Source organism: Panthera onca, chromosome C2 (assembly GCF_046562875.1).
Source record: "Panthera onca isolate mPanOnc1 chromosome C2, mPanOnc1 haplotype 2, whole genome shotgun sequence".
In the NCBI taxonomy this organism is placed as follows: Eukaryota; Metazoa; Chordata; class Mammalia; order Carnivora; family Felidae; genus Panthera; species Panthera onca.
Window position 1 is genome coordinate 52,138,977 of NC_138347.1, and position 14,962 is coordinate 52,153,938.

General features: G+C 33.4%; 1 long non-coding RNA gene across 2 annotated transcripts in view; it reads right to left on the reverse strand.

Annotated features, from left to right (window-relative positions):
- Positions 1-14,962, reverse strand: part of LOC132683772 (uncharacterized) — a 330,738-nt gene that overhangs the window by 7,205 nt on the left and 308,571 nt on the right. For both annotated transcript variants that reach the window (XR_013557763.2, XR_009612375.3), the window contains one exon: positions 11,627-11,874. This is a non-coding gene — a long non-coding RNA (uncharacterized LOC132683772). The remainder of the gene's footprint in view (positions 1-11,626; positions 11,875-14,962) is intronic.

A 14,962-nucleotide genomic window follows, 5' to 3' on the forward strand; every position in this document is an offset into this window, starting at 1 on the left:
CTTTTTCTTATTTGTAGCATTTTTGGTTGTTCACTGTCTCTCAGAAGTGGGTATGTTCGCTGCCCATTGGCCCATCAGGCATCAATTTGATCTTTACTCTCAGTTATTACTTCTTAGTTATAGAGTGCAAACATCTATTTCACATGTACTTTCTAAGTAAGTTATAATAATACCCACAGGGGAGCTGCATAGTTTCAATTATTAATAATAATGTCCTGAGTGAGAAGGAATTTACTTTTTGAAGTTAGATTATTTATGTTCTCAGTTGCTACCCACACATTTTTGGGGGTTGGGTTTGGGGGCATGTTTTATTATTATTTTTTCTTGAGTTTAAGTGGCCTAAAATGTACAGCTCAACAGTGTCAGAAGTCATATTTAATAGTCATAATTCAAAGATGAAAAACATTTATTTCCTCACAAAACAAAGCAATCTTCTCACCAAAGCATATTTTATCTGATATAAATGTGTTTATAATACAGTAATACTTATCAAAACCCACATCGACTTCATTGTTGGTTACTATTCTATTCAGCTCTCTCTACCCCCTCTTTTATGATTAGCACTTTTTAAAGAAGTGCATCGTTTTATAACCGATGTTCTCTGTTTGCTGTGTATTTTTTAACTGACAAAGCAAAGTTTCTGGAACAGCTCCTCTCACCACTATCGACCTCAGGCCAAGCCCAGGGAATGTTCTCAGGGAGGAGGCAGCCACTCCTTCCCCTGGGAAACATCAAGCTAAAGATATGAATAAACTAAGGGAACTTTAGTCCACTAAGACAACAAATATCAGTGAATCATTTATTTGGGGACTGGCTCTATTTCACCTCTCACTCTGTCATTCCTGTAAAAGAATGTAAAAGAAGAAAGTCATTGTGGTTTCACAGATTCAAATCTATAGTAACAAAGTGAGGTATTATGACCAGGTATAGCTGGTCCAAAACAGAAGATTCAAATGAGCTGTCAGGTAGTGCAAGAATGTGGTAACTCCCTGAGTAAGATGCATAGATTAATACAGCTTTTGGACTCTAAACACAAAGTACTTCCTTTACCAAGATGTTGGTATCTGAAAGAGTGGCCCATGTGACATCTGTCTAAAAAGAAAGTGTTTCTTCATATATATAAAAAGTGTTCTTTCCACATAAAATTAAACTTGGACACAGCTGAACACAGGCAAAGAGAGGTCAGGAATTACATATGATGAGAAAAGGTAAAGCAAAACAAAATAGAACATAACAAAATAAATGTGCAAATGAAAATAATAAAAGGAATGACATAAACACATGATTTCCAACATGAACATGTTCCATTATGTCAAGTGAATTACTTACAGTATATAACAGAATTCCAATTATTTTGTGAAGCATTCCATAATTTAAAAACAAGTGTTTGCCTTTTCACCATGCCCACAAGATACAGTAAAAATATGCCCCTTCGTAGAATATATAAGAGCCTTCATTATCTCCTCTCATTCTGGTTTTTCTAATCCCTCTATACTGTGTTAGGTTACAGTCATATCAAATGATTAATCTCCAAAAAAATCATTAATTTCACAAAAGTGCTCCTTCTGTCTAGAATGCCTTTGCAACTCACCCCTTGCACTCCTTTAATATTCCTCAGCCTGAAATACTTCTACCTAATATGAAGACTATTTAAATTTCCCTTCCAGTGCAAGTTCCTTCTTAGACATTCCTATAACATATCCTACCTGTCTTTATTACAGTCTTTTCCACATTGTCAAGTAACTATTGACATGTCTGTGACATTGCCTAATCTGTGTAAGGTAGGGGATCATATTTTGTTTATTTTAGTATTTATAATATTATACACCAGTGAAAACCAATTTTTTTGTTGACATGTCTAGGAGATAAAAAATTATTGAAGGATATCTGTTTGGGTACTTTTCTCACAGTCAGTTTGTCAGTAAGAGCTATTCTAAGTATTCAAAAGCTCATTGGTAAAGGGAAACCATCTTAAAACTTTCTTCTCGTTAAAACTTACAATTTCGTGCCAAATATTTCTTGACATCAACTCGTTTCTGATGTAACTGTCAAGCCCCAATTATTAAAATTTATATATTTTTCTATTAGTTGTCAAAGAAAATATACATTCTTGGAAAACGTTACTGTGTATGTCACTTAGAAATTTTTAAATTAGGTACTATGGAGACACAAGAGTGCTTTGTAAGTCATTAATAAATCACTTATAAAGATAACAAATAGTTATCTTGTCTTTATCAGTTGAAAATATACAGATTTGAGGGGCGCCTGGGTGGCGCAGTCGGTTAAGCGTCCGACTTCAGCCAGGTCACGATCTTGCGGTCTGTGAGTTCGAGCCCCGCGTCAGGCTCTGAGCTGATGGCTCAAAGCCTGGAGCCTGTTTCCGATTCTGTGTCTCCATCTCTCTCTGCCCCTCCCCCGTTCATGCTCTGTCTCTCTCTGTCCCAAAAATAAATAAAAAATGTTGAAAAAAAAAAAAAAAAAAAAAGAAAATATACAGATTTGAAAATTTAGATCCACACAAAAACCTACATACAAATGTTTATAACAGCTTTATTCATGATTTCCAAAAATTGGAAGAATGAAGATGTCCTTCAATAAGCAAATGGATGAACAAACCATGGCACATTTATACAGCAGGATACTGTTTAGTGATAAAAATCAGTGAGCCATCAAGTCACACCTTGATGGGTAATTTTTTTTTTAATTTTTTAAACATTTATTTATTATTGAGAGAGAGAGACAGAGCGTGAGCAGGGAGGGGCAAAGGGAGAGGAAGACAGAATCTGAAGCAGGTTCCAGGCTCTGAGCTGTCAGCACAGAGCCTGATGCGGGGCTCAAACTCACGAACTGTGAGATCATGACCTGAGCCGAAGTTGGATGCTTAACCGACTGAGCCACTTAAGGCGCCCCGATGGGTAAATTTTTAAAGCACGTGGCTAAGATAAAGAAGACAGTCTGTAAAGGCTACCTAATACGTGATTCCACTTGTATACTATTCTGGAAAAGGCAAAATTATAGAGACAGTAAGCAGAGCAAATTTTTTTTGATGAACTGGGGCAGGGCATTGAAAACAGGATTTCTTTATAGTGCCCTATAACTATTCCAAATGGTACTATAATGGAAGATACATGACTAGAATGATCCATAGTGACTTCTTTCCAAAGACAACAGTATGAAAATTATAGAAAATAACTATACCCAGGTGACCAAAGTTAAAATCAATAGAGATAAACCATATTGATAGCATGTCATCTTGATATGATGTGATGAGAATGGCATTTTACCTCTGTGATTTTCCTCCTCAAAACACATAACTCTATATAATCATGACAGAAAAAAAATTAGAACAAAAGCAAGACAAATCCCAGTTGAGGGAAATTTTGCAAAATAACTGACTAGTACTCCTCCAAAACAAAATAAAAAACAAGGAAAGTCTGAGAAAATTTCATAGCCAAAAGAAACCTAAGGAGACATGATGAATGAATGTGATATGGTATTCAGGATAGGCCCCTGAAACAGAAAAAAGACAATAGGTAAAAGCAAGGGAAATCTGAATAAAGTGTGGTCTTTAGCTCATAATAAGTTATCAATATTGCAAGACAATAACACAGCAGAGATGTTTTTCTTGTTAACCTTGCACTTTCTCATTCTCTCTCCCTCATGTATAAACACACACGCATACATTCACATAATGCACAGAAACTGACAAGCTATGGCATTGTGTTTACCTTTAGTAACTCCATTCTTATTTCATGTCAAAGAAGACATAACCAAGAAGAATTTGGGGTGTTTATCTAACATCTATGATAAAGATTACCTCTAAATCACAGCACTTCCAAATGTTTGAATCCTAAATTAGAAAGACTTAAAAAATCAAAATTTTTTCATTGTTTTATATATTTTATTTTTGATGAGTCTCTTCAATTGATTAGGATTTTGTATGATTTTTTAAAAGGTGTATAGGAATCAGAAAGAATTTTTTTTAAATGTTTATATCCTTCACAGAAGTGAATTAGAATATTGACTATTCTGTCCTTCTAAATCTGTCCCTTTAGGAAACAGCTATTTACACACACCTATATTGTCTTAATGCATGGAGGAAAGGCTTCTAGAAAAAACATTAAGTCACAAAATTACTTTTTGTAACTTGAATCAAAAACTTTTGGGGCGCCTGGGTGGGTCAGTTGGTTAAGCGTCCGACTTCGGCTCAGGTCATGATCTCACAGTTCGTGGGTTCTAGCCCCGCGTTGGGCTCTGTGCTGACAGCTCAGAGCCTGGAGCCTGCTTCAGATTCTGTGTCTCCCTCTCTCTCTGCCCCTTCCTGGCTCTCACTCTGTCTCTCTTTCTCTCAAAAATAAAATAAACATTAAAAAAAATTTTTAAAAAAACTTTAGGCCAACAACACAGCTAGTGGATAATGAGCATAGTTTTATCATCTAGATTCTACAAAAGCTGAATTCTTTGAGACTTGTCTGTTGTCTCATGTGTATATTTCAGAACCCATGCAATATATAGAGTAAGGCCATGCAACATGTACAGGTAGAGGCCATGTGTTATATGAAAGCTCAGGGAACATAAATGTTCCAGAACTATGGGGTGTGGCCTTGAAGAGCTAGTAAAATCAGTATGCTACCACTGATGAGGAAACAAAACTGTGGCTGTATAAAGTTAAGCTTTGGCTCAATTTTTCTAAAAAATGGGCTAAAATATTATTGAATTGGAGGAACACTTAATCTGGTGCTGAGCCTCTGTTAGAAGAGACAAAAGTCATGATACTTTAATATATCTAACCCTGTATTCAAATAAAATAGAAGAGATAAAGAATTCAGTGAATTGTGCAATTTTTGGAGTATCCTTCAAATCTGTAATTAGCTAAGCCTTTTAAAGATCAAATTACTTACACATATGTGTATGTGTGTAAGGAAGAGAAAGAGTAAGATACAGAGAGATAGAGACAGAAATAGAGCTGGAATATTAAAACACAGTCTCAATAGATCTTTCTACTTATCAAATTTATACTGAAGAAATCAGAAATTATTTTTCAAATAACATCTCTTAAGCATTTATTACCCCAGTTATTTTTGGTATTTTTGCGGTTAACAAAAGGAATTCAGAAGTCTTGGATATAATTGGCAAATGCAAAGATGTGCCAGGTAATAGATTATCTTTGATATTTGGCTCCATTTCAACTGACAACCTCTGAAAGCATTTTTGTAATCCGGTGTATGCAAGGATAATGCCATTGTCATAATTTAAAATTATGTGATGAAGACTTTATTATCACATTTCTCATATGAAAAATACTCTTGGTCAAATTGGAAGGTATTTAAAAATTTTGCTTCAGTTTCTTGATATGCTGAGGGCCAAGATGACAGCTTTGATCTTTGGTAGGTGATTAGAGAAAGGGACTACAGTTCATCATTTTCTATCATTTAATCTATCAAAGTAAAGTTTTGATTTATTTGATATTTGCATGCTAACAAATAATTAAAATAAAAAGAAGACCACTTTGAAAAACACATAATGCAAATAAAAAATTTAAATGATTTACCAAATCATTGGCAATGTAATTATAATTGAATATGATTAAAAATTAAATTGAGTCATTTACATTATGGTAACACTGTCATAAATCTCTATGCATGTCAAATTTCTCTGTTTTTTATTGTTTTTATTTTTTAGAACTTATTAATTAATTAATTAATTAAACATTTATGTAGTAATTCTGATGAGTCATATATGGCCCCTGGATCTCAGAACTATACATATCTCTGTGAAGTAGACTGTTAGCCATTTTTTATAGGGAGTAAAGTAGGTCCCAGAGATCAGGTAACTCATCACAGCACACACAAGGAGAGGTGAAGGAGCCAACACTGACAGCCAATAGTCTGGTCCAGAATCATGTTCTTAACTATTTTTTCAGCTTTCCTTGTCAATTATAGTTCAATAAAGCATGTTCTTTACTATTATGTCAAACTGCTTCAATTTCACCTAGGCCCTTACTGATATTATACATAAAATACAATCATTTTATCGAAGCAGAGCATTATCTTTCCATGTTGAATAACAACCATAGGGTAGACTGCTTAATAAAGTATTACTCAGGGGCGCCTGGGTGGCGCAGTCGGTTAAGCGTCCGACTTCAGCCAGGTCACGATCTCGCGGTCCGTGAGTTCGAGCCCCGCGTCAGGCTCTGGGCTGATGGCTCGGAGCCTGGAGCCTATTTCCGATTCTGTGTCTCCCTCTCTCTCTGCCCCTCCCCCGTTCATGCTCTGTCTCTCTCTGTCCCAAAAATAAATAAAAAACGTTGGGAAAAAATTTAAAAAATTTAAAATTTAAAAAAAAAATAAAAATAAAAAAAAAAAAATAAAGTATTACTCAGCATAAATGCCTAATTTTAAAAATATAAAATGAAGAAATTATTTAAAAAAAACAGTTTTATTATACAGAACATGTTAATCTCAGTTTGAACTGAAAACACCAAATTGTTTATGTTGTCATTCTTTTTCTTATGATTTTGAGCTTAAAAATTGTCATTTAGTAAAAACTTACTGTTACTAATATTAAGTAATTGTATGTAGCTGACTGAGTACTTGCTGTAACCTGTGAAATTACAGCAACATTCTGAATTTTGCTTTGGGATTGATAGTCAGCAGTTTTACCAAAAGCTCAGTGAGCTATCACTATTATAAAAAATCCAGGGACCACCTAATTATCTCTAAATATTTAGAATAATTATTTTAGCAAGTAAATAAATATGTAAAGTCAAAATGACAAAGCCTCACTCCATCCTACTTGGTATGGAGAGATAAAGATAATTTTCTTTTCATAAACTATTTTGAATTTGTCCAAACAAAGCCAAAGGGGAAAGAAAATTTTCCTATGATTTATCTTTCTATTACCTTTCCTTTTAACCTATTCAAAAACTCATAATGGTAAAATTATTAATCAGCACTATTATATAAATATTCTAAACATATATGCTGCAATTGCAAACTAATAACATTATAATGACATTATTGAATGGCGATACTAAAAAGTAGCATTTCAACTTTTCATAAATTACCATTTCAAAAATGTATTTTCTCGAACCAAATTTCTGAAATTGTGATATCTGTTCCAGAGTGGAATAACATCATTATAGAAATAAAAAATTATTGAATATTACAGATCATCACTAATGATGATTTCTAATAAAGAGAAATCATAAAGAGTCTGACAAGACTCTTTACAAAACATTTGATCATAACACTAGATGAAAAAATTAACTGGCACTCTAGTGCTATCTTCTTTGTAGAATGTGGTTGTAAAAAAGAGGTTGTTTTGAAAGGTGGGGAGAAAAGGAAATAAGTCTAGGCATGTTATACTAGATGTTCAGATGAAAAAATCCAGAAAAGATTGGAGATAGATAATTGGGAGTCACAAGTATAATGGACATTGAATGAGTGAAGGTTCTTTTTCCTTCAGATTGTGCAGGAAAACTATAATCTAGTGCAAATTACATCAGGATTTTTATACTTTTTGGGATCCACACTGCTATGCCTGTTGTCATGTAGAGTCAGTGTGACAATAGAGTTGTTTTTTAAAATCTTTCCCATCAGCATCAAACTTAACTCTTAAAAAAGAACCAGTTGAGGTTAGAGATGGGGAAAGGATGAATGGGTAGCACCAAGGATTTTTAGGGCAGTGAAAATACTCTGTAGGATACTGTAATGATGAATACTTGTCATTGTACATCTGTCCGAACCCATACAACATATAACACCAATAGTGAATTGTAATCAACTATGAACTTTGGTTGATTATGTTGTGTCAATGTACTTTATCAATTGTAGTAAACATATGATTCATGTGGGGGTGTTAATAATGGGGGAGACGCAGCAAGCAGGGCAGGACTATATGAGAAATTTCTGTACCTTGCTGCCCATTTCACTGCTTTAAAGAAAATAGTCTCAATATTATTAAAGGTAAAAAAAAAAAGAGCACATCTACTCAGAAGTCTTTCAATGGAAATAAACCTATGAAAGACAGTTTCCCTTGTCCAACTTGTGAGCAGTTTCTGTGTCCACTCCAATTTGGATGCCACTGTGTAAGAAAGATTCAGTTAATGCTGATCACCAAGGAAAGCAGGTTCTACTGAAGAGGCGCCAATAAAGTAAGCATTTACCTTTTTCTTTTCATGATAACTTTGAAATTTAAAATTATTACTCTTGAGGTATTATAAGGAAACTAACATCTCAGATGTTTTCATACATCCTAGTTTAGAACATACTATGCTATATTCCACACTTCACAGCACTTATTTCACAATGTATCTAATTTTCTATAATTTGTGAAATTGAAGAATATTTTTTGGAGGCCAGTAGAAATCAGGGAGTTTCATGTTCAATATGCCAAACAAATAAAGGGTGAATTTGTCTTCCTCTTTGTTTTGCTATTTGTACTGTAATGTACAATGATATTGGAGGCAAACAATAGGAATTTTCTTTCAAAAGCTCCTTTCTTTACTTCAGTTTTTCAACTCCTCCACAAATTCTTTATTTCCTTATTATAATACCAAAAATAGCAGCCAAGTTATTCTTAAGCAAATGCTCAGTTTAAGGACTGCGTCCAATTATTTTCTTTTAAACTTGTGACCTGGTGAAGGAAATAGGGCCTCTTTCCAACAGGAGAGTTTACTTTTTTGTCATTCTTAGATGGGGGAGCACTGGGAACAGGAATAAAAACAGGCTTCATCTCATTTGTCTCTTTCCATGGGCACAAGGCCAGAGAGTCAGCATGCCTCCAAGTTAAAAAGAGCTGAGAGTGTTATAAAACATATTTCCACCTTTCTGGCCTTTTTGGGTTGAAAACAGGGTGGATTGTCTGCCTTGGCAGTTCCCAAAGTTAGTCACAAAAAAATACGGGAAGGCTCAGAAAATCCTTACTATCTAGAATGACATTCTTAGCTATGGGACTGAAACCTACCTTAAAGAAAGAGGCAAGATTTAATAACATAAAACTCCAAAACTTCATAGAAATATTGTTTTGGGGAAAGGTGAAGGGATAAAATAGGACTTCACAGATTTTCAGCATACTCCAAAGCATACCACAGGGGCTATGGCCACCTCTCCTCCACACCGATAGTGGATTCTAAAATGAACTATTTGACCAGCACTAATGGCAGATTCAATGAACTGTGTCACTCAATTAAAGATAATTCCATTTGCTTGGTTTTGTTTCACCAAAGTGAAATTGACCTTTGCATGTGTAAGTAAATTGCAAGGGCATCTAGTCCTTGGGAACTCATCAATACCTACAGGAGATACAGGTTCCTTATATATCAATTTAATAGAAAATAAGACCCATTTTTTTTGCCATATTCTGTACTTTACCAATTTCATAGTCATTTTAGTCTTTGTGGAATTAATTTCTTTATGCTATGATACAATAAAAAAGAGATACTAAATTATGACTGTTCAAATTAGAAAATCAGGAAATAGAGTTAAGATTTCCAAATCAGAATGACTTTCTTAGTAGCAATACTGGTGTATGCCAAAATGTAAAGGGATCATAAGACAGAGACATGAGCATGATAAAAATGAATTTTAAGGTATCTGGAAGTAAAGGAGAATAAAATATCTTCAAATGAGTCAGTGATTCAAAATGTAATGTATTGACCCTAAATACTCTCATCTCATCTCATATAAAAATGTTATATATTTAAAAGTTTTAATGCCTCCATCATTCCCTTTCATATATTCCAGTCCATTTTTTTTACCATAAATCACGTAATATTCTTCCAATAACTTATTCTATCATCCTTTCTCAGATGTCTTGTTCTTCTCTCTTATTTCATGGTTATATATCTGTCAAACCTCAGTCATTTTCTAACCTTGCCTTAAAATTGCCTCTGGCTAAAATTAGCTGAGCCTCGTCTTACCTCAGATCAGGTAAAATAAACCTTGTGGGGGTGAGGTTCACCAATACCACTGAGCATGAACAGAAACATAATTTGGGCTAAATAGCAGGAAATACTCAAGGTTATCTATCATATAATTGAAGATCAAAATATTTCTTGGTTTTAGCATGATTTTAGAATTATAATTTCATTCTTCATTTTATAATTGTTAATGTTCAAAGCATAAAACAGTGGTATAAGAATGAGCTTTTAAAACTTTGCTCCTAAAGCACCTCTGATGAACCTTCCCAGATGGCCAGGAATTGAAGGATTTTTCAGCACTGATTTTTAGCTTTGAACCCTAGAAAGTTCCAGGAGAGAGTTTGTCACTCTAGTTTGTATGTGTGTGTATGTATGTGTGTATGTTCAGTGGAGGAGGATGGTTTGGATATTTTGGGTGGGTTTTAGAGGACTATAGTTTGAAGTGATACATGAAAAATGAGAAAGTTTTTAACAGTTAAAAATATTTAAGACCCAGTGTTAGATTTAAAAGTCATGCAACCTTGCGTTCTGTACTATATCTGTGACTAGTTGAATATAAAGCCATGGTTTAGCTGTGCTGATGAAAACTCTCTTTTTCCATCCCCAGACTTCAAGTTAAAAGAGGTATTTCACGTTTACCATGTGGCTTTCAACGCCCTCTCAGCACACTGCCACATACCTTGGCAAATTCAAGGAACTACCACTTATATATCCCAACTCTAATAAAATACAGACTTCTAAACTGTTGATACACATACACACACACACACACACACACACACACACACACATTGGTTTATTTCATTGTGAAATATAACACATATGAAATGTGCACAAAATATAAATACACAGGTCAAAGGAGTATCTTAACTGTGCCCCTGTCACCCTGGCCATGAACTAGAACATCATCGGTGCCTGGCAAGCTTACCTCATACTTCCTCCCAAATAATAACCCTTTCTTCCAAAGTAGACCACTGTCCTGATTTCAGTAATAATCACTTGTGTGCTTTATTCTTGTCTTTAATCTTTCAAGTGTATGTACTATACCTCTCTAAACACTACTGTTCTACATTTCTAGTCTTTTCAGCTTTTACAAAGAGTATCAAACACTATGTATATTTGTGTATCTGGCATCTTTTGCTCAATTTTATGTCTGTGATGTTTATCATGATGCTATGTGTTGTAGATCATTTATTGCCACACAGAATTCCATTATGTAAACATAACATAATTTATGTAACCATTTCAGTGATAATGAACAGTTCGATTGTTCCCAGTTTGCAGCTAACAGAAAAACAAAATTCTGCACTGAAAATTATTGTACATGACTTTTGCTGCCCAAGTGGACATTCTTCTGTGGTGCTATACTTAGTAATAAAATTATTAGGTTATAGAAATGAGTAACCTTTTTGATTATATCAAACTATTTTCTAAAATGGCTCTGAACATTTATATTCCTACCACCAATGTATGAGTCATCATAGTTGTACATTGTTTCTCACTCTTGGTATGGTCAGTCTTTGTTTTTTAAGTTTATTTATTTATTTTGAGAGAGAGAGAGAGAGCATGCATGTGGGTGGGGGAGGGGCAGAGAGAGAGAATTCCAAGCAGGTTCTGTGCTGTCAGCACAGAATCCAATGTGGGGCCCAAACTCACAAACTTTGAGATCATGACCTGAGCCAAAATCAAGAGTCAGACACTTACCCTACTGAGGCACCAGGCACCCCTCAGTCTTCTTAATAGTGGCCATTTCTTGATTAGTTATTGTGTTAAATATGTTTTCAAATATTTCATTTGAACAGTATCTTTTGTGGAGTGCCTTCAAGTTTTCTTCATACTTCTTTATTAGGTTGTCTGTATTTTTAAAACTTTGTCATTTTTTAATATATTCTTTATATGTATCTTCTGTTAGTTATATATGTTTCAAATATCACCTCCCACACTGCAGGGTTCTGAAAAGAGAAGTTTGAATAAATTTTGCCTATCATTTCCTCTATGCTTAGTTCTTTTTTGTCACCTGTTGAGAAAATAGTACCTTACCTTAAAGACATGAGCATGTTTTCTAGTAGTACCTTATAAAAGTTATTTGAAACTTCAACTCCTGAAATTGATTTTTTCATATGCAATGATGTAAAGGTTACATTTCACTTTTTAAATCATGAATTTTACAGTTTTTCCATAGATCATTTCTTGAGAACACCACCCTTTCCCCTCTTTATCTTAAACTAAGTGTCTAAATATTTATGGGTCTGTGTGTGCAATCAGTACTATCTTATGTTCCTCTATTAGTACTGTCTGGAAGCAGTGCCACACTGTCTATGTTATTATAACTTTAAAACAAGTCTTAAAATCTAATAGAGCAAGTTTTCCTACCTGCTTATTTTCCATTAATAATATCTTTCTTATTTTTATATGAATTTTAACATTAGCTTATATAGTTCTAAAGATATGCACACAAACTCACATGCACATTCACACACACAAAGCAATTAAGATTACTTTAAAACTATAACTCAAGTTTGGAATAATTGACTTCCTTACAGGACTGTCTACTCAAATCTATAAATATGACAGATATCTTCAACTGGCTAGGTTTTTATGTAATTATCTCTATAGTCTTATAGTAACTTTGTAAAATAATTTTTCTGTATGAAGATATTGGATATCTCTGGTTAGGATAATTTATAGGTGTCATTTTTTATGCTGTTTGGTGACATATTTACATTTCATTTTCTGCTTGCTGCAGCTTATAAAAATACAGGTGATTTTTGTATGTTGACTTAGCATACATCAGCCTGAAAACATTGTTATTAGTTCTAGTAAGTTATCCATATAAACCTTTGGATTTCCTATATACACAATTAAATTGTCTAAATATTCACCTAAATTCACCTTTCTAATAGTTATAATTTTAATCTCACTGATATACCCTGATATATACTTGCTGAAATACTTGGGTGTATTTTTACATTTTACAATTTCCTTTTAATTTGTCCTATCTCATTTTTTTATCCTTTTTTCTGTTTTTGCAGTCACATTTGCTTTTTATTTTCTGTTAAAGAAATCTTTGCCTAACTCAATATTACAAATATTTTACCTGTGTTTTCTTCTAGAAGTTTATTTTAACCTTTACCTTTAGGACTATGATCCATTTTGAGTTAATATTTGCATATCATGTGAATTAAGGATTGAGGCTCATTATTTTGTGTACAGAAAAATTTTTAGCACCATCTGTTGAAAAGACCATACTATCTCCATTAATTTAATATGGCACTTTTGTCTAAAATCATTGACCATATACGTCATGCCTATTAATGGACTACCTATTCCGTTTAATTCATCTGTGTTTATGTCTTGTCTTGATTAGTGTGGATTTATAGAAAGTCTTGAAATCAGGTAGTAAAAGTTCTCCAAATATATTAATTATATTAATCATTTTGAAAATGTTTTATTTTATCCAAGTGATTTTGCCATTTCATATATATTTTGATCAGTTTTTCAATTTCTTTAGAAAAAACTTATTAAGTTTTTTTGTTTGTTTATTAATTTTTGAGAGAGAGAGAGACAGAGTAGGAGCAGGGGAGGGCAGAGAGAGAGGGAGACACAAATCCAAAGCAGGCTTCTGGCTCTGAGCTGTCCACACAGAGCCCGATGCAGTGCTCAAATACACAAACCATGAGATCATGACCTGAGCCAAAGCCAGATGCTTAACCGACTGAGCCTCCCAGGTGCCTCAAAACTTATTAAGATTTTGACTGAGGTTGCATGAATATATATAAATCAATTTGGGGAGAAATGCCATTTTAATAATATCAGGTCTTTCAATCCATGATTATGCACATCTCTCTACATATATAGGTATACTTAACTTTCCATTTCCAATGTTTTATAGTTTTCATAGTACAGGTTTTTATTCCTAAGTAATATTTTGATGCTGTCATGAATAAAAAAACTTACGTTATTTTCTCAGTTTTCATTGCTAGAACATAAAAATACAATTGACTTTTATATATTGACCTTGTATCTTGGAACCTTGCTAAAGTCACTTAATAGTTGTAATAGCTGTATTCTGATTTCCCTTAGAGTCTTCCACAATTAGATTATGTCTTATGCCTTTATTTCTTTTCCTTGCCCTATAACACTGGATATGACCTCCAGGACAATATTAAAATGGTAAGAGCAGACATTCTTACTTTGTTCCTGACCTTAGTTTGAAAGCATTGAGTCTTTCACAACAGAATATGAGGCTAACTGTAAATATTTCATAGAGGCTATTTAATCAGGTAAAGAATTCTGCTTTTATTTCAGGTGTGCTCAGAGTTTATATAATAAAAAGTTTTGAAATTTGTCATTTTTTTGCATTCATGGAACTAAACATATAATTTTTCTCTTTCATTCTATTAATATAGTAAATTACATTAATTGATTTTTACATGTTTAGCCATAAACATGCATATTTAAGAATAAATTCTAATTGGTCATGATGAATTTTTCTTTAAAACTCTTGTTGCATTTCATTTGTACATATTTTTAAGGGTTTCTGCTTCTATGCTTTATGGGATATTGGCTTGTAGTTCTCTTTTATTGTGTTGTCTTTGTTTAATTTTTTAACTAGTATAATCCAGACATCATAAAATTATTTGAGAAATAGTCTCTCCTACTCTATTTTCCTAAAGTGTTTGTCTAAAATTGGTATTATTTCTCCTTTACATTTTGGCTAGAATTCACCAGTGAAGCCACCTTGGTGTGGAGTTGTCTTTTGGGGAAAGATTTTTAGTTACAAACTTCATTTATTTAATTTACTTAAGACTGTTCAAGTTTTCTATTTGTTGTTGTGCCAGTTTACCTAATTTGTATCTTTCCAGAAATTTATGTTTCATACAGTTTTTCAAATTTATTTGGCATAAAATTGTCCCCTCTTTCTTTTCTGATGTTAGTCATTTATGTCTTCTTTCTCTCTTTTTCAATCAATTTGGCTAAAGGTTAATTAATTACATTGATTTTTTTTTTAAGAACTAGAATTTGGTTTCATTGATTTTT